Source organism: Nyctereutes procyonoides, unplaced genomic scaffold (genome assembly GCF_905146905.1).
Source record: "Nyctereutes procyonoides isolate TBG_1078 unplaced genomic scaffold, NYPRO_anot_genome, whole genome shotgun sequence".
Lineage (NCBI taxonomy): Eukaryota > Metazoa > Chordata > Mammalia > Carnivora > Canidae > Nyctereutes > Nyctereutes procyonoides.
Genome location: NW_026575136.1, coordinates 15291617 through 15318579, shown reverse-complemented (window position 1 = coordinate 15318579; position 26963 = coordinate 15291617). Strand labels below are relative to the sequence as shown.

The 26963-nt window shown below is 56.8% G+C and overlaps 1 protein-coding gene across 15 annotated transcripts in view; it reads right to left on the bottom strand.

The window, feature by feature from the left end:
• Nucleotides 1–26963, bottom strand: part of LOC129495446 (low-density lipoprotein receptor class A domain-containing protein 4-like) — a 387589-nt gene that overhangs the window by 351712 nt on the left and 8914 nt on the right. For 2 of the 15 annotated variants that reach the window (XM_055302953.1, XM_055302967.1), the window contains exon 2: nt 5658–5736. The exons of 12 other annotated variants lie outside the window; for them this stretch is intronic. The gene's annotated coding sequence lies outside the window, so the exon portion shown is untranslated. Of the gene's footprint in view, nt 1–5657; nt 5737–10096; nt 10133–26963 lie in introns of those variants that run through there. One more of the 15 variants, XM_055302968.1, reaches the window with a different exon arrangement.

The following is a 26963-nucleotide window of genomic DNA, read 5'->3' as shown; positions in this document are numbered from 1 at the left end:
TGCGGCCTTCAGCTGGTCCTCCCCACAGCCTTCAGTGTGGTCTCCCCTGCAACCTTCACCGTGGTCCTCCCTTGCAGCCTTCAGTGTGATCCTCCCCGCGGCCTGCAGCTGGTCCTCTACGCGGCCTTCAGCTGGTCCTCCCCGCGGCCTTCAGTGTAGTCCTCCTGCGGCCTTCGGCATGGTCCTCCCTGTGGCCTTCAGGGTGGTCCTCCCTGCGACCTTCAGCATGGTCGCAGTGGAGAGGAGCTCACAGGAAGGCCCAGTGGGTGGCCAGCAGCCCGTGGATGTGGCCAAGTGCTGGGCCCGTGGCACAAGGCTGGGGCTGAGCCTTCGGAGCATCTTGCCCCGCAGAGCCCGGGACATTCCAGATTGCCGGCCAGGGAGAGGACACCCTGGGCTGCAGGTTCCTCATCACAGCTCGGAAGGGACAGGCAGGGACTTGAACCGCACGAGCTCTCCTGCCTGCGACCTGCTTCCTGTACCGGGAGGCCAAAGCCGAGCACCGAGGCCCCCCAACGGGGCTCCCCTGGGTCCCCCCAACCTCAGAGGTGAGCGGTGGGTGCAGCTGCCCCCCGCATGTGCGGCCAGGCTGTGGGCACAGACCACCGGTGCCACGCGCTTGGCTCCCCAAGCCAAGGGCCGGGCGTGGGGCTCTTCTCCCGGAGACTCGACATGACACCCTGCTCAAACTGTCCCCGTGCTCACTCTTCTCAGACCCCTGGCACATGGCGAGCGGACGCGCGGCCTCCCAGCAAGTGTGGGGCCCTCCTCTGCCACCTGCCAGTGTCCCAGGTGTGCACCCTCGGCCCGGTCGCTGCACGGAGGGGGTCCCGAGGCACTGGACATTCCTCTGATGAGCTCAGGGTGCTAGGTCCACGCAGCGCAGGGAACATCCCTGATACAGCCAATTGCCGGAGCCTTCCAGGAAAGCCATCTTGCAAATGCAGGCACGACCGAGACGGCGAACGGTGACTTCTGACATCTCGCCAGCCACCACCGTTGCCAAAGGTCACCTCCTGGGTGGAGGCAGGAGGCAGCCGGGGCTCAGGCGGCCTGCTCTTGCCAGGGCTCCGTCCTCCAGTCAACAGAGTCTCCGTCTCACCGGAACATCCAAATCGTCGCTTGTAAAACTGCTCTCACGCAGAGCTGTGTTCGCATCAGGGCCTCGCCTCCAAGGTTGTGACGTCCCGTTACCGCCCAGGATCCTGGGCACCACCTCTGCCCGATCACAATCCCTGAGCGCAGAGGCGCGGGGATTCACGTGGACCTAAAGAGCTTCCCCCTTAAAACCCTTAAACACACCAACACTCGAAAACCAGGTCCGAACCCAAGGGAAACTGATGTGTGTGGAGGGGGGGATGGGGGGAGGGACGGGGACGGAAGAGCAGGCTCTCCGAGATGGTACCGGGCGCCCTCCCTGGGAGGCCCAGGCTCCCTGAGCGCCCAGCCAGTAGGACCCACCAGCAACGGGGTGGGCAGCAGGGGGCACGTCCTGGGACACCGCCCACCCCGCCATCAAGGGACTAAGAGAAACCATTTTACTTGGGGAGTCGAGGCTCAAATGAGATCGGACTCCTGTGGACAGGAGAGGTTGGCACGGCCTGCGTCTGCGTGCCGCGAACGGCTCGCTCCCGTTACGCATTAAGGAGCCAAGAGGAGCCCAGAGAAGTGCTCGCCTGTCCCGCTGCCACCGTGCGGCCCAACGAAGGAGGGCGGCCCTCCAGGCAGGGGGCCAGGAATGAGGTCGGCGAGAGAGACGGGGCAAAGCAGGGAGTCGCGGGAGACGGGCCTGGGCGGCCACTGAGACCCACGGCCACACGGGACATCCAGCCTGCGCCTCTCCAACGAGGCAGCGCCGCGTCCGTCGTGGCAGCCCAGGCGGCCGGAGCAGGTCTCGGAGGGCATCCCGGGCCAGGGGCATCAGCTCCCCGGAGAGCGTAAGCAACGTGAAGACCGGAGCCTGGGAGCCTCCGCTCCCAAACACAGCTGAGGACGTGGGAGGAGGGCAGAGGGCACCAGCGTCAAGGCAGGGGCACCTGTCACCGTACAAATGTGCCAATGTCTGCCTCAGCCCGAGACCCTCAATCTGCTTCTGAAGCCAGCTTGAGGCCTCCAGGCTCGGGAGGACCGTAGTCAAATGCTTTTGTAAAACAGCTCGGTTGTGACGTGCATCCATGTGCCTTCCTCAGATACATCCCTCAACTATTTTTTTTTTCCAGTAATGCAGCTTGGAAGGCTCTACAAGCAAAAATCAATCCAGATCCAGAGTCTTGGAGGAGGGGAAGGGTTATGGGGGGGGGTTACTTCACACCATCCAAAGAGCAGCCATTTGTAGAGAAAAGTATGAAACGCCGCTTAATGCTTATCACAATTTTGAATAAAAAGGCAACACCGTCTAATACAAAATACGTGTTAAAGGCTTCTCTGCCCAAGACTGGTGTTCACCCTAAGTCACTGGGCTCGAGATACTTAGGGGAAAAAAAAATTCTTAATCAACTACACTCATAAAGGAGGCGGTATGATTGAATGACGGCAAATGCCTCAAAAATAATTTCTGGGTTTATTTTTTTTTATTAAAGATTTTATTTATTTATCCATGAGAGACACAGAGAGAGAGAGAGAGAGAGAGGCAGAGACACAGGCAGAGGGAGAAGCAGGCTCCATGCAGGGAGCCGGACGCAGGACTCAATCCCGGGGCTCCAGGATCAGGCCCTGGGCTGAAGGCGGCACTAAGCCGCTGAGCCACCCGGGCTGCCCAATTTCTGGGTTTATAATATGTGTTTACACTAACTGTTAGATATGTGTGTGTCTAATGTCCTGGGTGTCCTCTTAAAAAAAGCAACAAGGCCCACCCTGAAGAGGTGACTCCGGGGAGCTGGGAAGCCAGCCAACGTCTCCATCTCCAGGCCCCATCCTTCCTTTGGACACTTAACACAGCAGCCTCCTGGCAGGCCCATCGGGCCCATGGCCCCCACTGTACAGGCCGCCAGCAGCCTCCCTCCTCCACTCCTGCCACTGCTCGTTCACACGGCACGAGCCGGCCAGCAGCCGCAGCCCGGGAGGGAGGGCCCGGGAGGGAGGGCCGCTGCCGCAGCCCGGGAGGGAGGGCCAGGGTCTGCTGTGCCGCAGGACAGACGGGGTCCTGGCCCCCCTGCCCCGTCTCCATCACAGCATCCTACAGGCTCCTCTGGGTCACAAAGGTGTAAGCACTTCAGGTGACGAGCTCGGAGCGGGGCAAAGCTAGTCTCCACCTTTATGGGCGGAAAGGACACACCAGCCACGGGGGGAACCATCAGGATCTCACAGGCAGGCCCGGTGGAGCCGGGACCGGGGCTGACACAGCAGGTGTCACCGCCTCTCCCCTGGCCAGCTGCCTGCTTCCCCAGGCCCGGCCGAGCCGAGATGCCCCTCAAGGGCCTCGCCAGGTACCCCGAGATGCGAGGGAGCAGAGGCGGAAGGCCGGCGTGCAGGCTCAGGAGTTCCCACGTACAGACCCCCACGGGCTGCGCTTCCCCACGGCGCCAGCCCCCTTTCTGACTTCTTCCCCGTTGGTCTCCCGCCACGGCCGCAGGTGCACAGCCCCGCCATCCTCGCTCACTAACGCGCAGCCCTGCTCTGCACATGGCCTTGGCCTGGCACCGCTGGCCCACCAAGCCCTGAGTCCCGGCAGCCCCCCACCCCGTGTCTGGTCTGAAATTCCCAAGTCGGACGCAAGATCCCGTTCTTTCTAACACTCTGCCCACATTCTCACCCACAGGCTGATTTCCCGGGTGGGCTCCTCACTAGCTCCGTGCACCTACTCACCGTTGCTCTGGGGTGCAGCTGCCCAAACAATCCCTGAAAGCTGCGAACGGACAGCAAGGACTCTCGGCGCACAGCCTGAAACGAACCGGGGTTTCTGCAAACACCTGCTGACCCAGGCAGAGCATTTTCTTGAAACCACCTTTCTATAGCTGAAGAGACCCGGAGTGCTCTCCCAGCTGTTCACCAGCAACCTCCAAGTCCTTGGCTGCAAAACCACATGCTTCCTTGGTAAACAATACGAAGAAACTCTATCATTTAGGAAGCGGGACAGCAGGAACCCACTCATGTATTTTTCCACCAGAGAACCGAACGTGGGGCAGGGTTGTGCTGTTCACTGGCATCAGCATCTGCTCGCGGCTGGTCATCGAGCCTGCCACCCTGACACACGGCGCGTGGTCGCCAAGCCCCGGAACACGCTCCTACCACCACACGGTTAGCACGCCCTGGTCTAGACGAGGAGTGCAGATGGCCAGCCCAGTGCCAGAAAAGGAACGATGACAGCAAGACGGGCCGTCGGAAGTGTCTTCAAACGTCTGCCACAAACCCTGCCCTTACAGGCCAGCGGAGGCCACGGGGGAGCCCGTTTCAACCCAGCCTGGGGGTGTTTCAAGCTGCTACCTGGTCCTGAAAACATGCTACACTCAGTGGTGATGAGCATCCCATCCCTAGAGATTCAAACCAAGGATGGTTCCTTTGAGTCAAGTCGCGTAAGAGAGGAAGTCAAGGTCGGATGGGGACAGGTGACTGTTAGGCCTATGAGGCAGAGGTCCAAAAAAAACAAAAAAACAAACAAAAAAAAAAAAAAAAAACAAGGAAAGTCCCAGAAAAAAAGACATCTGCAAAGAAAAGTGACAACCAATAACATAATATGAAAAAGGAATAATTGGTTGCATCACAGAAACGCTCCACTTTCGAATCTCACCATTCCCCACGGATTGTCCTATGCCCCCCATTCACCCGAAACATGAACAGATTTGGTCAAGTTCATGTAAAACCAATCCTATCAAGCTGTTTCTCAAAAACAGATTAGAGGAGGATCTGCAAAGTGCTGTCCTGTATTTCAGTTCTTTACGACACTACATAAAGGACAATCTCCAATCAGGTTCCTGAGGCAAAGAAAGGCTCCGAGCTCACAAAAGGGTCGCTGGAAACCAGCAAAAGTACCGTGTCAGGGGAGCGATCCCTTGCAAGAGAACCTGTTTGCCGCTGTGGCCAGAAGGCAGCTCGGGAGGCAAAGGGTGCACGCGGGCGGGCATATGCATCAGTAGGTCAAAGCAACGACCTTCGACCAGGAGCAGCATGCGTTCTTAGCAAAAATAAAATAAACCATAGCCTTTCCTCTTTAACGGGTAGAAGACGTTCCCAGAGTCTGGTTAGTAGGGCGGATGGATGAATGCACAGGTGCGGTGGACAGATACGGGTGACAGAGAGACGGACAGCTGATGCATGGGGATGGCAGGCAGCAATAGATGTGGGTGATAGGCAGACAGATGCACAGACAGATGGACGGATAGACAGAAATAGAGAGGATCAAGGGAGATAAATATGATTTTTCAGGCAGACAGGTGGACAGGTCGAAAGAGGTAAAGATAGTCGATAAAGATGATAGAAATATAAAGATGAAATCAGAAAACAGGCTAAGGAAACAGTTGGAAGGAAATGAATCAAACATCTAACAATCAAGATGGTAGAACTCTCCAAAGCCTGCGGTTTCTTTTGTTTGTACTTTAGGGCCTCTCGACGGTACTACAGGGATGGGAGGTGTCAGCATCACATCTCGCTCTACCCCGAAGTCAATCGGAAATCGGGGCAGGGGCGGGGGGGGGGGGTAGCCAGAAAGGATTCGAGCTCACCTTTCATTCAGGACATGCGGGACTGCATAGGCGCCCCAAGAAGGCAGCAACTTCCGGCAGGGGGTTGCGAGCCGCCGTCCTGCAACGAGGGTAAGATGGCAAAGCTGTCGCCGGGCCCGGAGTCGCCGGCCTGCCATCACATCAGGTCTAGCACCAGCCAATTTCAGACTAAAATTAGGAGACCCGGGGATCCCTGGGGGGCTCAGTGGTTTGGCTCCTGCCTTCGGCCCGGGGCGCGATCCTGGAGTCCTGGAATCAAGTCCCGCGTCGGGCCCAGCATGGAGCCTGCTTCTTCCCCTGCCTGTGTCTCTGCCCATCTCTCTCTATGTCTATCATAAATAAATAAAAATAAATCTTTAAAACAAATAAAATAAAAATCAGGAGACCCCATTAAAGGGCAATTTCTGGGAATGCTTCGTTTGAAAGAGGTTAAAAAAGCCACTTGTTTTGCCATAATCCTTTTTCTGCCTCCTCTGAACATCGCCAGTAATCTGGCCAAGGAACGAGGACCCTGTATCACTGAAGACTGAATCACGGCCTCAGTAAGAAGCTAGAAAGAGCTACTATTGGCCTAAATACTGGATTAATAAACAGCAAACCTATCACTTGTGAGTTTTTATAAGGCGCAGTCAGATCACAAAAGCTTTGAAGGGACCCGGTTGAAGAAGGAAGGACAATGGTGAAAAGGGGGGGACCTTCTGGGCGCAGGCAACAGGTGACACCATCCCCTGGACTCCCCTATAGCCAACTGTCAACAGTGGTTTAGACACTTGAATTGATTGTGAAGTCATGAAAGCAAAATATAAGTAAATATCCAAATTCAGTGACCATAAGATCCTCAAGAAGATGCATCGCACTTACAGCGTCTTCACTGTCGCCCCCAATGGTACCTTATTAGCAGATTCCATTTTAATGCTAACAAGAAAGAATTTCACAGAATTCACGGATTAAGACAAATCAAGAGTCTAAAAAAGAAAACCCTTATTACGCCCTTGGAGCTGTGCTTCTTCGCTGTCAAGCAAAAGGTTCTGGAAGCACAGAAGGGAAGTACGGCTACCTCTGGCAAAGAGATCCGCCACCCGGACCTCAGCGGTTTGGGATTACCCTTCCTGGTTAGAAAGAATGGATTTGGGGCAACGGAACTTCTTTTCCGAATATCAAGTGAACAAATGGAAAAGGAAGGGCGGCAGACATTGGAGGTCTGACCCCTCTTCAACCACTCGCAGGCCCACCGGGATCCCCGGACAACGCCACCCCGGCCCTACCACAGGGTCCTCACCTCCACGCGACCGACCACCGGGCCGAGCCTTCGGGGACCGTCGGGTGCATTGTAGGACGTTTATAGGGTCCCCGGGGTCTGCACACCCGGTGCCTACCAGTTACAACCAGACACGTCTGCACATGTCTTCAGTGTCCTGGGGCACAAAGCGGCCACTGGCCGAGAACGACTGCTCTAAAGCAACCACGCCAACAGCAGGTGCCACCTGGGACCCTTCAGCGCCCGGCAGCCTGAGCCCCCGGGCTGCACCGTGAAGCCTCAGACGCGTCCTGCAAACATCGCTGCGACACGGGAACCGGGCAGCTGCGTGCTGAGCTCCCGCAGCGACAGGGAGCCACCGGCCAAGGACAGGAGGATGGGCTTCGATGTCCTTGCCCCCCGCCACTGACACGGTGGCGGACTCTCAGTCCCAGCCTCCTGGAGACCCTTAAGACACAGCTGGTTCCCAGAGCAGAGCTTTCCGCAGGAACCGGACATTGTCCCCTGCGGTCCAAGTGGCCACTTTGCACCCCAGACCCCCGGTGCCCGCGCTCGGGCCCCCCCGAGCCGCCGAGGCCCGTGTAGCCCCCAGATCTTCCTCCGCCCTTGCCCTAACGGCAGCACATTTTACCTGGAAATGGTTCGTGACAGCTCCTAAGTAGCTCTGGATACAAACCAACATCAAAGGAGGGAATTTAACAAACGTGCACTCCTCACGGTCCCCACGCGTGCTATTTTCTCATCATTCTGACAAGAGGAATGTTTGAGGGAAATGCAACAAACGGTTCTGAGATCCACAGGCAATGTTTTCCAGATAAGCACATCAAACGGCTACTTCACTTCCGCAACATGAATTTCCTCCCCCCCACCACCACCCCCGCAGGCGCACCTGCAGCCAGGACGCCCCGCAGCCAGGCTCTCCCTGTCCATTCGCTCAAACCCCGACTGTGACCCTCTGCTGAGACAAGAGAAGGCCCTCAGCTGCCCGGGGTACACACACCAGCCTCCCAGGACTCTCATTTGCAAAGATCCTCTAAGAAGCGTCCCCAGGGTGCCGACAGTTGCAGATGCCGTTGTCGGGGAACGCTCTGCAACTTGACCTTGTTCACAGGAGCTCCGGATTGAAATCCAGCAGCCCCGGTGAAATGTCCACCGCGGAGCCGGGCCTCAGAGATTGCTCCCGCTCAGTACTCTGCAAGCTTTAAGGTACAGGACCCCCTGAGGACCTTGTTGAAAGGCAGGTTCTGATCTGTGGGGTGGGGCTGGGAGTCTGCACTTCTGAGCAGCATCAGCGGGGCTAACCCAGGTCTCGGGGCCAGGAGAGTGGCTCTAACTCCATAGATGAGGGATCTGCACTCCCGGCATAGACAGGACCCCTCACATCCAGGAGGACGGATGTCTTAGGAGGAAGCAGAAGGATTTAGATTCACCCACAGTTCCCGCCACAAGACTGGGGGCGGTTCATGGATCTGAGTCCCGTCAACGTATATAATCGCTGTTCTCATCTTTTATATAGGATAATAGAGCATTATTGTGCGCAGCAGCCCTTCCCCCTTCCCCCAGGGAATCAAAGAGCCTTAAATTGAATCTCTCTCGCAAAGAAATCCCATTTGATTTCTGGACAACGATTGACACTCAATAACGTCCTAAATGGGTCGTAGGCTGCTGACCACGAACATCAGGCAGATACGAGACGAAAGCAAACCACAGGAATACAGGCGGGCGGAACCCACTGCTACTGCTACCAGTGAGAATCACTACTGTCTTAACAGAAATGGTCTCCGTATGGAAAACAGCTGCTCCTTTCCTAATCCCCCCCATCCGGGTAGAACACAACTCCAGTTGCCTGGCCTGGAACCCTGATGGCCCCAGGCCAGGCGAGCAGCCTCAAGGCGTCCCCTGCCCCGCAGGCACCCAGTCTTCCTCGGCTGGGCTGGCGGAGACCCCGCGCTCCTGCGCAGCCTCCACACCGCAACCTAACTTGTCATCCGATGGCTGCAAACACCGCAGTGACTTCCCAGCCTGCAAGATCCCAGGGTCCCAGAAGAGACAGCCCGGAAGGCTCCTGCAGGAACCCCAACCCTGGCCTCTGCACCCCCAGCCCGTGCTGCTTGCCATTCCCAGCTGGCAAATCTCTTCCCCTGCCCCCCCTGTGAGCACTTGTCCCCGCGGGCTGGCTCTCCCGCCACCTGGCTCCCACCCCCAGGCGCCCCAGGAGCCCCAGGACCCCGGCCCCCCCGGCTGCCCCTGCACCTGGGTGCAGACCAGCAGGGCCACCTGCCTGGATGGTCGTCCCCCTGGCAGCCCGGCGACCGCCCAGCGGCTTGCCTGTGGGCTGCGGCACCCCAGCTCCCCCCCCCCCCAGCTCCCTCACAGCCTTCCCCAGCCTTCACAGTTCAGGGATGCACCTCCCCTCCCCGTCATCTGCACCTCCCCACCCACCCGCGTGCGGGCTCCCCCACGGGGACACTGCGGCCGCACCCATATGCTGTCGCAGCCGTATGTTGCAGGGACACAGAACATGCACCCATTTCAACTTGTAAGGAAGCCCTGATTCTTTTAAGATTTTATTTATTTAATCAAAGAGACAGAGAGCGATCGAGCGCAGGAGGGGAGGGGCAGGAGGGGAAGCGGGGCGGGCGCGGGGCCGATACCTGGACGTCAGGATCACGGCCTCACTGACTGAGCCCCCGGGCGCCTGGGAGCCTCCAGGTGACGCAGCACAGGGGCCCGATCCGGGTACCCACGGTCTCAGGGCCTGACATGCACTGGGGACCCTCCAACCTCCGTGGAGCAACCACGGTGCCAACCGCGCCCGCGGCCCCGCATATCCACTTGTACTCAGGATAACACCAGCACCACTGCTGCGAGTAGGCGCGTCCTGCGCGTCCGAGGCCACAGCCACCTGCTCCGACACAGGCCCCCTGCCCGGCGGCACCCGGCGCCCAGGGCCAGAACCGCCGGAGGAATGCACGCCCCGGCCTCCGAGCTTCAGCGGCGCCGTCCGCGTCCCACTGAGAACGTCAGCTTCGGCAGGACACCCGTTCCCACTTCCACCCAAATGCGCTACTTCCCACGGGAAGACCTGATACCCTGCGAATTGTTTCTGTGCAACCCCAAGGATGACATTCTTGTCCACTTGCATCATTTCCAGACTCGAGTTCTCATCTGAGCCACGTACTTGGTTTGAAGACCAGCAAGAAAGGCGCATAGCCTCCTCCGGGTGGGGCCACAGGGTCAGGAATTCCACACCGGGATTAAGGGAGCATCCCCTGGAAATGCAAATAATCCCCATGGGGCCAATTCTGAAAACCCTAACAGCCATTAACATCTTGGGGTGAAGTCGCTTTAGCAGTTAAGCACGCACACCTGTTGCTGACTAGTCTGGTGGTCGTTCATTCATTCAACAAACAATTACCAGGTGACGCTTCACGAGGTTGGAGACCATGCCTGGCACCGGCAAGTAACGGGAAAGCGCGGGAGAGACAGCGCTCCCAGGGGCAAGGGGCGCACCTGAAGCTCGGGCACGTCTCCACCCCGGGCATCTGTCCGCGAGGTGATGGCAGGACCCAGGGTACCCAAGGAAGCCGCGGGGCGGGGGCAGAGCCACGGTGCTCCGGTCACGTCCTGCCTCCAGCCTGGCTCGAAAGTCACATCTCAAGAAAAACGCATTTTTTTTTTTTTTTAAGAAAAACGCACCTTTTCCTGAGGTCACGCTGGTCACACTGAGGAACAACCGCGAGCTGGAAGCGCCAGAGGCTCCAGAGAGGCTCTTCCAGCAAAGCCCGCTCCACCCCTTGCCTGCAGAGCCTTCTTGGAAACTGTGGCAAAAAGCAGGAAAAAGACCAAACCCAGGCTGCACTTAAAGGTGCCTGCAGTAGCGACTGCAGAGCCCCAGGAAGAGCCCCCGGGAGAACATGCGGCCTGCCAGGTGAGGGCCTTGCCAGGTGAGGGCCTTGCCAGGTGAGGGCCGTGCAGGTGAGGGCAGGTCCTGGGCACGCACGCTGGAAGGGCCCTGCCGAGGCCCGGCCACCACGGCCGCTTCAGGCCGACCTACCTGACGAGAAGTGAGAGCTGGTGACAGTGCGTCGCCGTGGGCCGGCCACAGGGAGTGGCCACCTTGGGCTCACTGTTGGCCTCTACTTTTAGAGAGTTTGAAATTTTACCATAAGAAAACGATCTAAAAAAATTGTTTAAAAAATCGTAAAACGGGCAGGGGCTAAACGTAATGTGGCATACGGGACTGCATCCAAGGACGGAAGAGGGACGTCGGCAGAACACCGAGCGGGATCCAGATCAAGCCTGTGGCCTCAGGGGCCAGTCGGTACCGCGGCAACTTGGTCGGGGAACGAACTGCGACAGGTTCAAGTGGGGACTACGCGGTGGTCAGGCCGAACGGAGCCAGCAGGGGACGCTGGGCGCGGGGTCGCGAGGAGTCTCTGCAACTTCTTGCGACTCTTTCCTACATCTACGATTTCCTGCAAAGTGATCGGTGGGAATTGAAAAAAAAAAAAAAAGGCAGTGGCCTGGTGATAGAAAGGGAGAGAGAGGATTCTTAAATCTTGCAAGTGTGACCCATTAAGACTCGTGGCCGAGGGCACCTGAAACTGGTGAGGTCGGAACATACGGGCTGCCTGTGAGAGGACGCGGTCTGGATGCTTACGGGGCTTGAGGGTTCCCTGGTCTTTGTGCTCGGGCTGCCACGACTGTATCCGGGGGCAATGCATACACATTGGCTGTTGGGGAATGTTTCTTTCTTTTTTTTTTAATTTTTTTTTTTTATTTATGATAGTCACACAGAGAGAGAGAGGCAGAGACACAGGCAGAGAGAGAAGCAGGCTCCATGCACCAGGAGCCCGACATGGGATTCGATCCCGGGTCTCCAGGATCGCGCCCTGGGCCAAAGGCAGGCGCTAAACCGCTGCGCCACCCAGGGATCCCCTCTTTCTTTTTTTTTTTTAATTTTATTTATTTATTCATGAGGGACACAGAGAAAGAGAGGCAGAGACACAGGCAGAGGGAGAAGCAGGCTCCATGCAGGGAGCCTGACACGGGACTGGATCCCAGGTCTCCAGGATCATGCCTGGGGCTGAAGGCGGATGCTCAACCGCTGAGTCCCCCAGGGACCCCCATAGGGACTGCTTCTTAAGTGCTTGTAAATAAAAAGGCAGCACAGACTTGCTGGAACAAAGGAACAAAATTAATCTAACTCAAAAAATCCTGAGCCATAGATCTTGTGGTGAGCCTGCCGGACCCTAACCCCAGAACGCTGAGTGCACGTGTCCTCACTTCTAAGTGCGACTAATAAAACACGAGGGTGCAGACCCCCAGGTCCTCTGAGCAAACGAGCTAAATGTGGCAGTGGGAGGAGGCCGCCTGCAGCGCGAGTCCCTCCAGCCCGTGTCTGGACGCAGTTTCCCAGGGCAGACAAATGGGGAATCCCACGGCCACGGACACACAGACCCTGCTAGGCACATCACCAACTCAGGCCCACGATGCGCCCAGTCAGTCGCCCAGGGGGGCCGCACCAGGGCCGCCGACAGCACAGCCCTGGCCTGCAAAACGCATCCCTCTCCCCGTCACCAGGGAAGCGCTTGCTTTACAGATTCCTGCGAGTGACGTGGAGACCTGCACGCGTCCCGGGCTGCATGCATGGCACCCAGGGCCCGGCAGCCGCGGTGCTCGGGGCCCGACAGAGGCCCTGCGACCTCTGCACAGGCAAAGCGTACAGCATGGTGGGGGGGGCAGCAAGGCCGCAGACCCTTGACCTCTCCAGGCCGCCGGCAGTGCATCCCAGCCATCAGCCCTTCAGTGAAGGCTTCATGGTGATTGCAGACGACACGGGTTATCTGAATTTATCATCGTTCATGCACTTTAATCAGCCTCTAAAAATACAGGGACCCAACCCTCATGCCAATCTTTGTTCGCACATTGAATCCATTTTTAACAATGCATTTTTAATTTGCTTGAGCATCTACTTATACATCTGTCAGTGCTCGCCTTGTGATTCCAGGCAGAGACCCGCTCTGCAGCAAAGAGAATCGACAGCGACAGCGCTCGGAAAGCTGAGGCCCAGCACGGGCTGGACACACCCTCCTCACGCGCGTCTGTTCTCTCCGTCCCCCCACGGGGCTGCAGAACAGCAGATGCGCGAGCCCAGGAGGAGAGGTAAAGGGCAGGCCCAAGCTCGCATCTGGGAGGCAGGAGCTGCAGCCTGTGCAGGTGGCCGGGCACCAGTGTTGCTTCTCTTGCTCCCCTTGAGGTGGAAAGGACCACGCTGCTTGCTCTCACCCCGTATGCAAACCCCCTGGGGACAAGTTAGAGAGCCTGGGTTCAACGTGTGGGTTCAAGGAACAGAGCCACCTCCTTCCCGCCCGGGTCGACTTGGGCACGCCACTCAATCTGAGCCTCAGTTTTCACATTTGGAAAGCAAGGGTGACAACGATATCTATATAGTACACGTCTGGTGAAGTCTTACGTGAATATTAAGAGTAGTAGCATCTCCTCCTAGAATAAACTTGGCCAAGACTCCAGGCAGCTCCCCAAAATTATACTGCATAAACCCAATGCACGAATAAACAACTCTCCCCTCACTTGCGTGTCTCACTTTGAACCTCCCCTAGGATCCCTGGTCCTACTGAGTAGAGCTCATGAACAGCGGGCCGGGTGGAAACAAGCCCGCCTCCCACTTGTTTTTTTAAGAGAAGGAGAGGGGGCGGGGGGTGCAGAGGCCGAGGGGAGGAGAGGATCTTAGGATCTTAAGCAGGCTCCACGCCCAGCACAGAGCCCAACGAGGGCTCAATCTCACAACTCTGAGATCATGAGCTGAGCTGATATCAAGGGTCAGAGGTTCAACGACTGAGCTGCCCAACAAATGAGCCACCCGGGTGCCCTAAATTTAACTTTAGCGTGAGTACCCCCGCCTACCCATAAAGGGGGAAAATACCAACCATAGGGTCAATCCATAAGCTCTGCGAGCGGCTCAAACATCACACGGGGACATGAATGGAGGACATGTGTGCAGGGCTCACGCGTGCACGGGTATGAACATGTGTGAGCGCCTCCAAAGGTACAGAAGAGAGTACACATGTCTGCATATGTGCCTGGGCCTCCGTGTGCATCTGAGTGGCTATGTAGGGCAGCCCGGTGGCTCAGCGGTTTAGCGCAGCCTTCAGCCCAGGGTGTGATCCTGGAGACCCGGGATCGAGTCCCATGTCGGGCTCCCTGCATGGGGCCTGCTTCTCCCTCTGCCTCTGTCTCTGCCTCACTCTCTCTCTCTCTCTCTCTCTCTCTCTCTCTCTCTGTGTGTGTGTGTCTCTCATGAATAAATAAATAAAGTCTTTTAAAAAAATGAATGGCTACGTATGTGTGTCTGCGTCAGGGGAAGGCGGGAAGACAGACTCAGCTTTTGATGGCAACACTCGCAGGGTAGACCTAAGTGACTATACCGACCATGGTACACTCCGCGTGGACCCATAAATAATATTTAAAGGTTTCAAAGGTCAATAAGTGCCATAACAAAAAGAGAGGCATGGATGGGTAATAGAGAAAACGGGAGGTTTTTACCATAACGTTAGCTTATGCTTGGCAATTAAGCTTACTAAGTGGTGGGTGGGTGGAGTTGGGCGGATGGATGGATGGATGGATGGATGGATGGATGGATGGATGGACGGATGGACGGAGGGAGGGATGGATGGAGGGATGGATGGATGGATGGAAGGATGGAGGGATGGACAGATGGACAGAGGGATGGATGGAGGGAGGGAGGGATGGAGGATGGATGGAGGGATGGAGGGATGGATGGATGGAGGATGGAGGGAGGGATGGAGGGATGGATGGATGGATGGAGGGATCGCTGCTGACGCAAAGTTGTCAGTGCTGCACCCAGATTTTGTCTCATGTCTCCTTCCCACGGCTTGACGGGTGTCACTATCCCCACCCTAAGCCCGTCGCGTGCCAATGGTTCAGAGCCACAGCGGCGGAGGCCTGCGCCCACACCGGGTGGGCCCGCGTAAGGTGGGCCTCCAGGGAAACCGGGCCCGGCCACGATGTAAGAGCAGCTGCCATCACACACAAAGACTCCATGTGCCTCCAACATAAAAGACAGCTCAGGGGCACTCAGACGGGGGACAAGAAATGGAGGACGTGGGGGTGAAGACAGAGGATGCCGTGTGGCACAGGGGACAGGCCTCCACAGGCATGCGGGTTGGGGGGGCGCAGAGAGACGGAGGGGACAGCGCGGCCAGCCTGGAGGGCCCCCGAGGAAGGTGACAGCGTTAATGTGGACCTAACAGGGTTTCTAATTGTTTAACTGCTGGAATTAACCTGGGACAAGTGGGGTCAGAGCTGAGGGCAGGGCCACACAAAACTGTCAGATGAGATTAAACTACGTGGAAATTACGTTTATTAGAGTCAATAAAACACACCTTTTACCTTTAGCTCTTGTTTCTTACCGTCTGTACTTCAGGGACAGCATATTTCACTGTGACCATATCTCAGAAAGTAAAATGCTATCAATCCCTGTATTATTGTTCTGAAAAATCCATTTCTTCATGAAAATCATTAGCAAGGGCCTGCAGGTAGTTCTCTATCTGACTCGAGTCTATAAAGCTCTTGCCTGCCCTCCCGTAATGAGATGCCACTAATCACTCAAACACAGAGCCAGACCTGAAACCAAAACACCGGTAGGAATTCAACAGCCTATTCAGGGGCAGGTCCTGAAAATCTTAACCCCTTATCTGTAAAACAAATGTGAACTGGTACTAGGGTCACCTGAAATTCCCTTTGCTTTGGTAAAACCTGAAATACTCAAAACCTAAACAAAATTGTTTTGATGGACTTTCCTCGACACTGGTAAATAAAGGATTCCAGTGAGTCGACATGTCTGGAGCACTTCTCTGGTTTAATAAAACTGCTGAAACACATATTTCCTATTTCCTAAAACCCTCAACCTTTTATTATTATGTTAACATTATGGGTATTTTTTAAGCTGTCTTATGGGTTAACACTATGGGTATTTTTTAAGCTGTCCTATGGGTTAACATTATGGGTATTTCTTAAGCTGTCCTATGGGTTGACGTTATGGGTATTTTTTAAGCTGTCTTATGGGTTAACATTATGGGTATTTTTTAGGCTGTCTTATGGGTTAACATTATGGGTATTTTTTAGGCTGTCTTATGGGTTAACATTATGGGTATTTTTTAGGCTGTGTTATGGGTTAACATTATGGGTATTTTTTAAGCTGTCTTATGGGTTAACATTACAGGTGTTTTTTAAGCTGTCTTTAAGTCGCTTCTGGAAGAAAGCTGGGCATGCATAAAGAAATACATAGACGGCAACCAGCACAGAAGGAGGAACTCATCCAAGCTCCCCTACAGGACCTATTCTTTGATGGAGACCTAAGTCCGAGCTATTCTCATGCATGATGACACCAGACTCTGGGGCTGAGCCTACTCCCGCAGCAGAGGGTGGCCAGCCCAGGCAACAGACACATCCCTGAGAGCCCAACGAGGTGGTCCTGTCTCACGCAGAAGGCGCGGAGGTAACAGTCATCACTCCTCCGGAAACCCAGCCCACTCTGTGGTAAGAGCCCCTGAGTTTCCCAGTTGCAAACTCTGCAACATTCATTTTTCATTATGGGAGAATGTGGAAATACAGCAGGCAGTGGGGTAGTTGTCTCTATGACCGCGGCCTCCGTCAGGAGTGGTCGGGGATGCAGGATATGCTTAGTGCTGTCCCACGAAACCAATACCCAGAAGGCTTCATCGTGAGATGCACGTGGCACGTGGGGAGGACAATGATGGAGGAGTAACTTGGCTTCGGGAGGAAGAGCACTACAGCGCACCGGCCTCACAGGGAAAACGCCAAGGCTGGGAGGGTCGCCCCTGCAACAGCCAGCCAGGCAGGGAGCGGAGGGAAGCCGCGAGGCCACCTAACCCCAGGGCCCGCAGGCAGCGGCCTTCTGGCAAGAGAGCCTCGGGTCTACATTCACCGGCTGCTCCCTCTGCAGGAACGTCTGTCCCTGACCCTGCCGACATCAATGTAGTTAAGGTTTCCCTCTCGCCCTCTCTCTGGGTCAGATCTCTGCCCCACCTCAATTCTCAAAGCTGCCAGATTCTTCTTTTCAGAGCAACGACGCAAATCAGAATTGCTGAAGACCACGGGAGCCGTCCACCCAAGAGTGCTCTGGTAAACTCATGAATCCACCTCAACGGGAAGCCACGCGAGAAGCACTATGTTCGGTGCTGAACTTGACGTGTCTTGGGCTCCTCCTCAACTAGCACTGCTAGCAGCATACGAGGTGCCCAACAGGATACAGAACAGGTGCATAAAACAAGGCAAACTCTCTCTTGGCCAAAAAGCATGAGCCTAGGCCACAGCCTACATCATCCCCAAAGCTCCCAAGTCATCGGGCATCCTCCCAGTAATCACTGAAGACCGACATGCACCAGGCCCTATGCTGGGCCTTAAAACATAGAAGTGCCCACTACAGACAGCCTATGGTCTGCGGGGAAAGCAGGCGTGAGCACAGCCCAGCAGGAAACAATGGTGTGAACCACCTGGACACGCATGCACACGCTGTGACCAGACTCTGAGGCCGCACGGAGGAGGGCGTGGACCTGCCAGTCCAGGGACTGAACATGGCCCTGGGAAGGGAGATGGTGAAGCGGCACATCCCAGTCCAGAGAACCCAGAGGGAGAACAAGAGGGGAGAGAAAGAGTGAGAACCTGGAGGAGGGCCCAGGGCGCCATGCCTGCAGCTCACAGCACCTGCCAATCAGGAGACGGACTTTCGTCAAGGTAGACACACGAGGCCTTGCATAAACGAACTGGAGACTCTTTCCCAAACACCCTGATCCCGCGCGTGTGACCCATCTGCGTCACTGAACTGGGTCTGGGTTGAGTATTTGAAGACACTCACCCGTGTAAGTGTGCAGTGAGTCTCCATGTGCAAGGCTGTCTGAAGCCCTGGAAGGCCAAAGAAATATTGATGTGCTTATGAACTCCCTTCCTTGGCCCAACAGGAGCAGCGTGTGCACGCAAACGCACACGCACACGCACATGCACACACAGCCACTGCAAACATAAACCCTGCGGCTCCAGAACAGGTCACAGCCGGCCCTGGGAGGAAGTGCGGCAGCCGCAGGCTTTGCTAGGAAGGAAGCTGGTGCAGCCGCGTGGCAGGTGCACTGCAGAGGGCGTCTGGAGGCCCGCCAGCTACAGACGCGGCTTGGCTCCCTCCAGGGCCACCAAGGGGGCCGCGTCTTGTCCCCACTTCACACTGCCCAAGTCCGGGCTTCAAAGGCGGAAGAACGCAGTGTTAAAGGGCCCACAGCCCTTCCAAGACCACGCAAAGTGGTCGGGCCGGGTGGATCCCCGTGACTCTCAGCGGCCCTGAGGCTGTAGGGTCATTAATACCTGTAATTCATCCTAACTGATCAAAATTCATACTAGTTAATTCACCAGCTAATTAGAATTTAAAAGGGCGCTACTGCCATTCAGGCCAGCTCATTTAGGGGCTATTGAAATCCTCATCCACGATGGAGGTGAAAAGGGAGAACAGAGTCTGTTTAAACTTCTAAGTGGTCCCTTCAATGCCCTTTGTTCCCTCAAATCCCTCTGCTCACTGGGGAGGCTAATCTCATTGGATTAGCTGCATTAACATTTCCAGCACCCTTTCCCTTTCCACAGGCACCCCCACCAGCAGGCCGAGGACAAACCCTCACTCCCTGACCAACCGCCTCCAAACCGCCCCAGCTCTGCTGGAGCAGGGCCTCGGCCACGAGGCCGGCCTCCACTTAGCCAGGCCATCTGAATCCGGCCCTAGAAACATGTATTTCCACCAAACACAGGCAGCCACCAACCCCAGGCTTCACCTCAGCTAGTCTCTCCAGGATCCTAAGAAGTAACGGACCTTTAGCGGGTAGCTCAGCCAAACCTGGGCCTCAGGCAGTGGGACCCGCAGCCCACGGCCCCCACCCGCACTAGACTGCCTCTTGGTTTGGCGTGAGTGAGATTCCCTAACTGGAACGTCTCTCTAGCTCCCCTGCTTCTCCTAACTCACCAGCAGCTCTCTGAAATAACCCAGCTGATCACAGAAGCTCAACGTACAAAGTAAGATGCAGAGGCCTTCCTTTGCTACGGAAATTAGCCACCCAAGTAAAGAAGGCTTTGGTTCCATCCAAAAGGGCTTTAAGAACCGTTAGAAACAATAAACAATTGCACAACGGGGAATTTCAAATTTCAATATCCTTCCAGGTGAGCAAAGGAGCTCCAATGGGGGCTGACACCCAAAGGGCACCAGCCAGACAGCAGCGTGTCTTCGGAGCAAGGACGGGGTGAGTCTACCTCAGTTTACCATTGATCATGGCCAGTCCTTAAAACTCTGTCCCCAGTTCCTATCCTGGACAGGAACAAAGAGAAATCCTAGACCTATCTGGGTGCTGGAATGGCAAAGTGGTGGGATACCCCTAGGACCCCAGAGGGGCAGATCTACTGTGGGCTGTTAGTGCATCTCTGGGTCCCTGCAGTTCCTGGGGTGTGAGATGGGTCAGTTCCTCACCACTGGCCATGTCCTACACAGTCAGCCCAAGAGCCAGGGCTCCGAGGAAGTGGGGTCCTTGAGCTTGCAAGCCAGCAGGGCCTAGGGAGCCACCAGGCTGCACACCGGGTGCTCATTTGCAGACGAGATCTTAACAGCCTGTGTGATCGAAACACTATCCCACCTCACAGATGAATTGGACAAATGGACAAAATGCAATGATGCACAGGACGTGCTAGACAGCAATGCTGACATGAAGGGGCGGGGGAAACGAGGCCGGGCATCTCGGGTGTCCGTGGTGCCTGGCCCAGGGCAGTCAAGCAATCCCATCTGCTGAAGGACTAGACCCTGAGCGACTCGGGGGACAATGCTGCCTGGAGACAGAGCTGGGAACAGGAATCCATGTTTCCTGAATGACTTCCAACTGCTTTTTTCCATTAAGTAGAACCACCCTAGTTCCACTTGGTCCTGGGGCTGAGCGGAATCGTCCCCTTTGTCTCCAAGGCAAGAATGAAACAGCTGGCGGTCGTCTACAAGTCCATCATCACAAGCATTTAGGCTACACGCTGAAGGTACTAACAGGCTATCCACGACCACATCGTGGACCGTGTCCTGCCAGATGCTCAGAGGAAGCGGGCAGGACAACGGGGACTCTGCCCAGGGTCAGGATGTGGAGGCAACACACCTTTTGAAAAGCAGACACACCTGACCCTCCTCAGCTGATGCTCACAGTGACCTTAGAGGAAGGCAAGCACCGCTGCCCCCATTTTCCAGGTGGATGAGCCAGAGCTAGACACGCCCCAACGCAAACCGAGAGCAACATCGCGGGGTCCCAGACGCCTAGTTCAGGGCCCCCAGCAAGGGTCCGAGAATGTCGTCGGTTCCAGCCAGGCAGCTGCCAGCGGTCCGCAAGCCGGCGTCTCCACCACATCACCCCCATGAGTCCTCCGGTGGGAACTGAGGACCCACGGACAGAGAAGCCCACAGCTTTGTTTAATCGCTTTGCTTCATTCTCCATGCAATGTGGCGCGGAACTGTATTTGCGTGCTCCGTGTCCCCAGCATGCCCCCCGAGCAGACCGCTGCAGCCCGTCCCTCGCTAGCTGAGGTGGGACCTCAGGCTCTCCGCACGTGCAGGAGGGCAGGGGGCTGTGGTTTCGGGGCGAGCAGAAGAAAATGAAAGCAATGCCCCTCAAAGAGATGCCAGCACTTCTGCAAAAGGGAATTAATTCCAGCCACGATAAAGGGACGACGCCGTGCACCCCGCTGCCCGCTCAGGCTGCAACCGAGGCGCCCGTCTCGGAGGGGCCAATGGGCACGGAGGGCAGCAGCCGTGGGGGCAGGTCCCCATTGTGTCCTGCCCTGAGACCGAAGCTAAATGGTGATCTGGGGGGAAAAAGACGGAATCATGATTCTCTGTATAATTGTTTCCACATCTAACGAGAAACTCTGTGGCGCGTAGGACGGCCCGGCTTGGCTCAGGGAGCATGTGGTGCCAGATGGATCCACTCTCTGTAGAGAGCAAACCTCACCATCCCCATAGCAACTCCACCCCGCGCCTCCAAAATGCTTAAAAAGACACACATCGGATTGTTTTCCGCAATTTTTCAGAACCTGACTTCTTATTCCACACCCCGAGGAAATCAAGTTCACGGGGAATTTTCCTGTTATGAAAACGATCGTTGGAGGAAATGTGGAAAAGGTGAAAAGACAGAATTTTTTTTTTTTAAGTCGCCCTTCGTACTGCGCTGGAAGGCATCTATTTTTAACGTCCGGGTGCGATGCCTTCCGGTCTGTTTTCTGGATGGAGGTCCCCGTGGCTGTGTCCTTTCAATCAGATCCCTGGTGGGGGCAAAGAGCAGAGCGTGGGCGGCCAAGGCCAGACGTGCGCAGCGGCCGCTTGGGCAGGACTGCAGCTGCGTGGCCTGGACAGGAGGGACGGAGCCTGGCCCGTCGGTGGCTGCCCTTCCTGTCGCACGCAGGGCTAGTACGTGCGGCTCCATCACGCGGGCCGAAACCTTTTGTGGAAACAAACTGCTGTCCTACTTGCCACAATCTGGAATTGGTCTTGTTTGGGATTTTTGCCCCGTTCCTGCTAGGTACTTAATTCTCACACCCTTGTGGATTTTAAATCCAAGCCAAGAAAATAAAACTCAAGAAGACGTACTAATTCCAGAATAAAAACACAGTCGGACACCTGGGAGGTGAGTCAGACTTCCAGGTAACCGCTGAACGCTCAGTCTTCTGCAAAAAGATGGAGAGAGATTCACAGATCACGATTTTCTCCATTTTGAACTTTTCCTGATCCCAAGAACAGAAGAAAACAGCTGAGCGCATGAGGTCCTGGGACTGAATCTGGCATCAGGCTCCCTGGGGAAAGCCTGCTTCTCTCTCTCTCTCTGCCTATGTCTCTGCCTCTCTATTTTTCAGGAATAAATAAAATCTTTAAAAATTAAAAAAAATAAAATAAAAAAAACAGCTGGGCGCAATCAGGCTTCTAATAGAGACGGGTGGCTGGAGAGAAAGCACATACCTGTGATGATTTAGTAAAATCAAGAAGTCTGATCATCTCTTGCAGCTTTATCAATTTTCTCAAAACATAGCTATTAAATATATTTAATATACATTTAGATAAACATATCTATGAAATATATATCTATTAAATAGTATCTAATTCATCCGTGATGTAGCTAGCTAGCAAGCTAAACGGAGGAGGAGAGAGCGAAGGCAAGAGTCCACCTGGAAAACGGCCGCTTCTCCTGGCTCCTCGCAGGTAGTTTACTTTGGGATTAAAGGGGCAAACCAGAGCTTTAATGCAGGTGAGGAGAAAATCCCAAGGAGCCAAAGGTGGGAGGGGTGACCGCACCCCTTTCCCTGGTGCTGCTGCCCGTCAGCCCTTCCACAGGACCGTCGGCTTGCACTCAGGCCTCACCTGGTCCACGGCACCTGGGTGAGAGCCTGGCAGCCCCAAGCGGCCCCACCACGGCAGGAGTCAGCCACTCACCCCAGGGGCATCGTGTCCCCTGCTGGCCTGCACCTGCCCGGGCTCACCCGTCATGCACCGCACCCCCTGGGCGCTGCTGGGCACCTCCTGGGAACGGGGGGCAAGGCAGCATGCCTACCCTCCCACGCCTGCTTTCCACTGTAGGGGTAACAACCAGCTCGTGAACGGACAGGGGGAGCAGCTGGGGCCGGGTCTGGGCAGGGCCAAGGTCTGGGGCAGCGGCCTGGGGAGGATCACCAGACTGAGGACTGAAGGGGGGTTTCCGCAGAGTGACCACGAAGGCCCCTGGGGAGGAGCCAAGAGGCAGGGCTGCCAGAAGACCCAGCAGAGAAGCTGCTCAACTCCTGGGGTCCAGGGCTTGGCCAGTCCGGAGACTGGCCTGAGGCAGAAGGGGACCTGCCATCAGCCACGCTGGTGCCAAGGGAGCAGGTTTGGGGCAGATTTAGGAGACGGAAGACACGGGAGCTGCTGATGGATGGAGGCGAGCTCTGAGAAACCGAGTCACAGAGGACCCGGGTCCCTGGGCAGACGGGAAGGCCGCCACCGAGGTGGCGCAGCTGCAGGGGGTGGAAACCAGAGGGACGGCGGGGCGTGGTGCGGACCCGGGCATCATCCTCAGACGTGGGCTCAGACGCGCCCCGCGAGCGCTGGAGACGCCGGGCAGGCCGTTAGGCGGCGTCTGTACTTCCGAGCTGGGGGCTGAGATCCTCTACGGCTGCGGGCGATGCAGACGCGTGGACTCCCCAAAATGCAACTGTTAACAGCCTCCTGTTGGCCAGAAGCCTCACCGACAATGTCAACTGCTGAGCAACACTTCTAGACATTACACGTACTACATGAAGGTAAGAGGAAAGAAAGTGTCACGAGCAGAATCGCAGGGGCAGGTGGAGGGCTCAGCGGGGAGGGCGGGCGGCTCTTGATCTTGGGGTCATGAGTCTGAGCCCCACACTGGGTCCAGGGATCGCTTAAATAATTTTTTAAAAAAGAAAATCACAAGGAGGAGAAGATATATTGAATTCATAGTACTTTACGGAATTTAGAAAAACACACAGATGGACAGACGTGCATAAGGGGACCCACGAGGTCCAGCCCTTGCTGTTCAAGGGTCAGCTGCACACCCGACGTCAAGACGGGCACAGGGGTCCTGCCTGCCAGCTCCACACACGGGCAGGCGGCTCCAAGCTTGGGCCGCGCTGCGCTCACCGGCAAGGGAGACCCGGCGGCCTCCCTGGGCGGGCCTCGCATGGAGGCCAGGAGGCCGGGAGCCCGGGGCCCAGCCTCCCCCAGGTCTGTCAACGACGCAGCAGCACACAGGCCAACAGGCCCGGGACGGGGCGTCCCAAGCAAGAGGTGCTGGGGCCCTGGGCCTGCGTGGGTGCCCTGCGTCGGGAGCCTCAGGGAGCGGGACAGATGCACCGTGTGGCTGCCTGCAGCGCCCGGGGACACAGACCAAGGGTCGCGGCCAGGCGGCTTCCGCAGCACGGGAGGAGCACCCGTGCTCAGCAGTGGCCCGCGGACTCCGAGGCAGGGCCCAGGGCTGACCCCACAGCGGGACCCACGGCACGGCCCACAGCGTGCAAGACAGTGTGCGGGACACAGCTCCACCGCCACCAACAGGTGGACACTGCAGATCTGCAGAACCTACTAGAACTAGAACCCTTCCTGGGCCTCCCAGGCTCGCCAGCAAAGCCTCCTTGAACCCAGGAGAGAATGAGGCTGGCGCTGCATCCCCCGGCCCCCAACCCCCCGGCCCCCTGGCTCCAGGCTCCCCCGGCCCCCACCCCTGGCTCTCCACCCGCAGGCTGCCTCGCTGCTACCACCCACAGGTGACATGAGCTCACGTCTCTGGCCGTCATGCCGTCTCTGGGGGCAGGGGAAGAGCCGTCTTCACCGACCCCTGTGGCCCCCGGCCCCGGCTCGCTAACTGCACATCCCCTAGAGGCCTGCACCCCTAAAACTGGGCCCCCCACTTGGTGCGTGAATAAACGGCCTCAGCCTCCTGACCATGACTCCTGCGGCCAGCAAAGCAGTCCTCTTAGAACATGTCACCGCCTAAACCTGAGCACCGATCCCAGCCCGCAGCTCAGGGAAGGCCTCGCACCAGCGACAGCAGCTAAGTAGTGACCACGGCCCCGCGGGCCCCTGAGCCCCCCCAGGCCCCCTGGCCCCCGGCCCCCCAACCCCCCGGGCACCATGAGCTGTGTTCTCTCGCCGGCCCGGGCGTCATGCAGGTGCAGGCCGAAGCTGCCCGCTCTGCTCCCGGCTGCTCCCGAGCACGGGGCCTGCCGGCCTTGGACGTCCAGGCGCCCGGGGGCCCTGAGGGCAGGAGCTGGGCGCACCAGGCCGGCCGGCGCCTCCAGAGCCCGGTGCTGCGGGTTCTGGGCCCAGAGCTCACTGAGCTCCCCCGCCTCTCCGCACATGCATCACCCCATTCCCGCCGCTTCAGACCCTAGATGGGGGCAAGCAGGGCAGGCAGTCGGGGACGAGGACCGACAGGCCTGCCCAAGGTCGCACGGCTGCCCAAGGCCTCGGCCAGACCCGAGCACAGGAGATACGCTGGGGAGGCGGAGGATGGCCCCCCGAGAGGCAGACCCCCGGCCGACATCGCCTCCCGGGCTGGCCAGGCCACACCTGCCCCAGTGAAGGCAGCCCCCTGAGCACACGTGGTGCCTGACATCTGCACCCACACCGCCCAGCGATGCACCAAGGGGTCCGTTAAATAGCTCCGGGTCCGTTTAACGTCCAACTGTATTTATCAGAAAACAAATCTGATTTTTCTGGATTAAATGTGCTCCATGGTCATGTAGCAATGATGGCGCGTGTACAATATTCATTATTTTTACATTATTCTTCAGATGAAAAAAAAAATTGAATCCCAGCACCTACCTCTAGTTTAGAAGCAAGGATTTTGAGTCTCACGTTTAACGGCCAACAGGACGGAGGCTAAATTCCGTAAAGTGCTTAGTGCCCAGAGTAGCAGGGAGAGGATCTTTCAAGCCATCCCACTGCGCACATCACCTCCACCTGCAGCACGAAGCGTTCCTCTGTGCCTCCTAAAACACATTCTGGCCTCTCACCATCCAGCTGGAGGAGCAAGCCAGACGCGGGGGGTCAAAATACACAAGTTGGTGAGCGCCCGCCCTCGGCAGCCAATGGCCAACTCTACACAGGGTGTAGCTTTCGGAGTCAATGTCCCCGCGACCTCCTCGGTGACATCACTGACACGCAGCCCCTGGGAAACCGCGAGCCGGGGTCAGCAAGGGGCTCCCTGAGGACGCTGCCTCACAACCCCGGCCCACCCGCCAGCGCACTCCTGCTCAGTCGCCTGGGCACAGAGGCGAGGACGGTGCCCACCTGGGCCCCGGGGACCCTGCGCACTGCTTGTAAGTCCCGACAGGGCTCACGCCCAACGCGCAGCCCAGAGCACAGTTCGCACCCACACCAGCTGAGCAAACCGATGCACACAAGCCAGATGAACACAAGCCAATCAATGGGACTCGCCCCAAAGACTAAAGACACAGGAGTCACATCCCGCTCCCCCAGCCACATCGTGAATGGGCTGCACAGGCCAGCGGGTCCCCACCTTTCGGCTGGAAAGGCTGCCTTTCAAAGGAGACTGATCTGCCTTGACTTCATGGAACTCTACTGAGGCGATGATCCTTCTCTCTCAAGCTTCAGGAGCCCTCAGTTGAGGAGGCCGGATGCCACTGAGAGCTGCACGTGCCTCCAAAGGGGCCAGGCCTCAGCTGGAAGCAGGAGCCCCCAGACCGTGGAAGGAAGGAGAGAGAACCCCCGCAGGGGAACCGACATCAAGCCTTGTGCGCCAGCCATCAGGTTGAACGTAAGGGAATGAATTTTACGTAGGCATTCCCGGGGGCGTAAGCCAGGGAAGAGTGTGATCGCAGGAAGCTGTCCTTCAAAACGGGGGAAGTGACCGAACAAGGTGCCCCACGGTCTCCCCGCCGCTGGCGACTAAGCCCTCTCCCTCCCGGCCCTCGCTCCACGTGGGTCCAGGTCACCTCCAGGGCCAGGCGAGGACATTGGGGGACGGCAAGTACAGTCCCGGGCCAGAACAGCTTCTACTTTTATTTTCAAATATGTTAGATTGTTTAGTGTCCTTCACCTACCTCCGTACCATTTATCTGAAATCCAAAGTCACAGAAAGGTCCTATTCCTCCCTGACGAGATCGTCCACCAGCATCACTGTTTGCCCGTAACGAAACTCAAGCAAACAGCAAAGCCTCTTCACCTATGCGCCAGGTGATATGGACCTAGATTCTTAAAAGGATGGAAAGGAAAATTTAATTTGCAAAGATTTTTCTCATGACAATACTTAGCATCGGCAAGGGTGCAGCCACCCCCATCTCTGCAGTACCCGACGCCCCATCCTTTCTGAAAAGCAAGCTGGGGATCCGTTTGCCCGACCCTCTAGAAGGTCTTAGGGCCGTGGTCTTCCCGTCTAGGACTCTGTCCAAAGGATGTAATCAAAATGTTCCACGCAGCA